Below are 2,547 nucleotides of genomic sequence, written 5' to 3'. Positions count from 1 at the left end.
GAGTGTAAACCTACCATGAGATCTTTTGATTGGGTCACTTCAGTTATGGTATGGCTCAGAGTGAGTCAATCCTCCTACTAGAGTGCTTTATAAGAGAATGAAATCCAGACAAAGAGAGGGGGCCGCAGAAGGAAGAAATGGAAGGCATGGAAACTTGACAAGAAGGGAGAGACCAGAAAAGGCTGACATGAAACAGAGGAGCCCAAGATCATCAGCAGCCAGTCTTTGGAAGAAGGTATCCGCTTTATTGAGCCTTGTCATGGCCACAGAACTGTAAGCTAATACACTAGCAAATTCCTATTGTTAAATACCAACCTATTTTATGTTATCTGCACTTTGGCTGTTCTAGCAAAACTAGAACAGTAAGGATTGGGTTTTAGCAAGAAAATAAGTGTATTCCCTCTAAAGTCTTATTTTTTTTTTCCGAAGGAAAGAGGGCATGATGTAAATTACAGAAAAAGGTGAATATGAACTCTGGGTAAGTGAGGTGTTTTATTTTATTTTTTTTCCTTATGCACTTTTTTAGCTGGATCACTTTACTTGTGTTGGTAATGAAATCTCAGAAACTGAAAAAAAACATAAAATACATTGCTAAATTCTTGAATTTCTAGGCTAAAATAATGAGATGTTTGTAAAGATGGTAATATGTTGTGGAAACAGATACATTTGAGGAACTTGTTAAAACCAGATATTAATTAGGTAAAATAAATTGTGTATATTTACAGTAATATTAGGTTCTTTAGCCAAACAAATACATAGAAATTGTTTGGTCTTAAAATATGTGTATATGCACACAAGTAAATAAAAAAGTATTTGCATGTAAATTTCTGCTATTAGAAAAGTGTATTTCAGACCCTACTCTTTCATAGATATTTCCTAGAAAATTGGGTCATGAATCCTATTAGTCAAGAAGGACTTCAAAAAGCAGGGGGAGAAATTACCTTTAGAAGGGCTTTCATGCTTTCTCTAGTTTATCTGCTATAAGTACACTGTGTTCAAAAGGAAATCGAAAGACCTCTTTTTTAGTAATTTCTAAAAAAACAATTCAATAATCTATTTTCTACAAAAATTAAACAAAATATTTCCTTAATATTGATGCACTAAATAACTTAAGCTTTGAATTATCTTAACATCTAAGATTAATCAGTGATAATTTTCTTATTGAACTCATTTTCTCTTTCTCTATATAATGGAAACTTGATGTAACTATTTGGCTCACAAGAAACTTAATCTATGGTTTGTTTGCTCTTGACCATATGAAAATGTGTAAGTCACAGAAAAAAACAAAATAATTCCTGCTTAATTTCCCAGGTAAGGCAAATTCTAACTACATGCCCTTTCTCTGGATCCTTCTTAGGTGGGTTGGCTGTCTGTAAATATGAAAAAAGCTTTATCATGTTTAATTCTTGTTCTCATTAGCTTGTGTTTACACCAAGTAATCTCACAAAGCAGGTTGAGATTACACTGCATGGGATTTTTTTTTAATTTTAGAATACATTATCTATTGTCCCATTGGTTAAATAAAGATATGGAAAATTTTGTTCAGCAATATATTATTGACGAAACTACCATTTTAAGTTTTGCAAATATATGAACAACTCACTGGTTGATTATGCTTGCATCAGCATGAAGGGTTTGTTAGCATATATTTTGACTCACAAGAATGAATTATGTATTTTATATGGTGTGTTGGTTTCAAATTGTTTTGTACCCCAGAAAAACCATGTTCTTCAATCCTCATTCAATATTTCTGGGTAGGATCTTTTTTATTAAATTGTTTCCATGGAGATGCAACCCACCCAATTGGAAACTTTTGAGTAGGTGGTTCCAACAGAGTGGTATCCACACCCACATCCATTCAAGGTGGGGTCACTTACTGCAATCCTTTTAGAGGGAACAGTTTTGGAAAAAGATTTAGAGCCCATATAGCCAGAGACCTTGAAGATGAAGAAGAAAATAAGGGAGTCTCATGAAACAAGAAACTTGAGAAAGAAAGCAAAAAGATGTCACCAGGACTCTTCACAGCTGACAGAGGTTTCCGGAAGCCAAATATCCCAGCAGAAGCCAGTCAGGTACTTCCCTAGTTGACAGAAGTGATCCAGATGGCATTTCCTTTCTTGATTGAAGGTAACCTATTGCTGGTATCTTAATTTGGACATTTTTACAGTCTTAGAACTGTAAACTTGCAATTTAATAAATTCCCATTTTAAAAACTGTTCCAATTCCGATATACTGCAGTCTGAAAGCTTTAGCAAACCAAAACAGGTTTTGGTTCCAGAGAAGTGAGGCTGTGTGGTTTCCAAATACTGAACAACTTGGAATGATGTTTTAAATTGATAAGGGAAAGATTCCAAAAAGTTGTGAGGATCTTGATAGAGAAAGCTTAAAATGTTTTTAAGAGACTGTAGAATTGTGGACTCTAAAGACAACTCTGACAAGAATTTAGACAGAAATGATGCATGTGTTATTGAAAAAGTAGAAGAAAGGTGTTCTTTGTGGATGAAAGGCAGAATTTGAGAGGGGTGAACTTGGATATTTAGCAGAAGA

Source organism: Tamandua tetradactyla, chromosome 5, assembly GCF_023851605.1.
Source record: "Tamandua tetradactyla isolate mTamTet1 chromosome 5, mTamTet1.pri, whole genome shotgun sequence".
Classification (NCBI taxonomy): domain Eukaryota; kingdom Metazoa; phylum Chordata; class Mammalia; order Pilosa; family Myrmecophagidae; genus Tamandua; species Tamandua tetradactyla.
Note: the sequence above shows the minus strand (reverse complement) of the source record.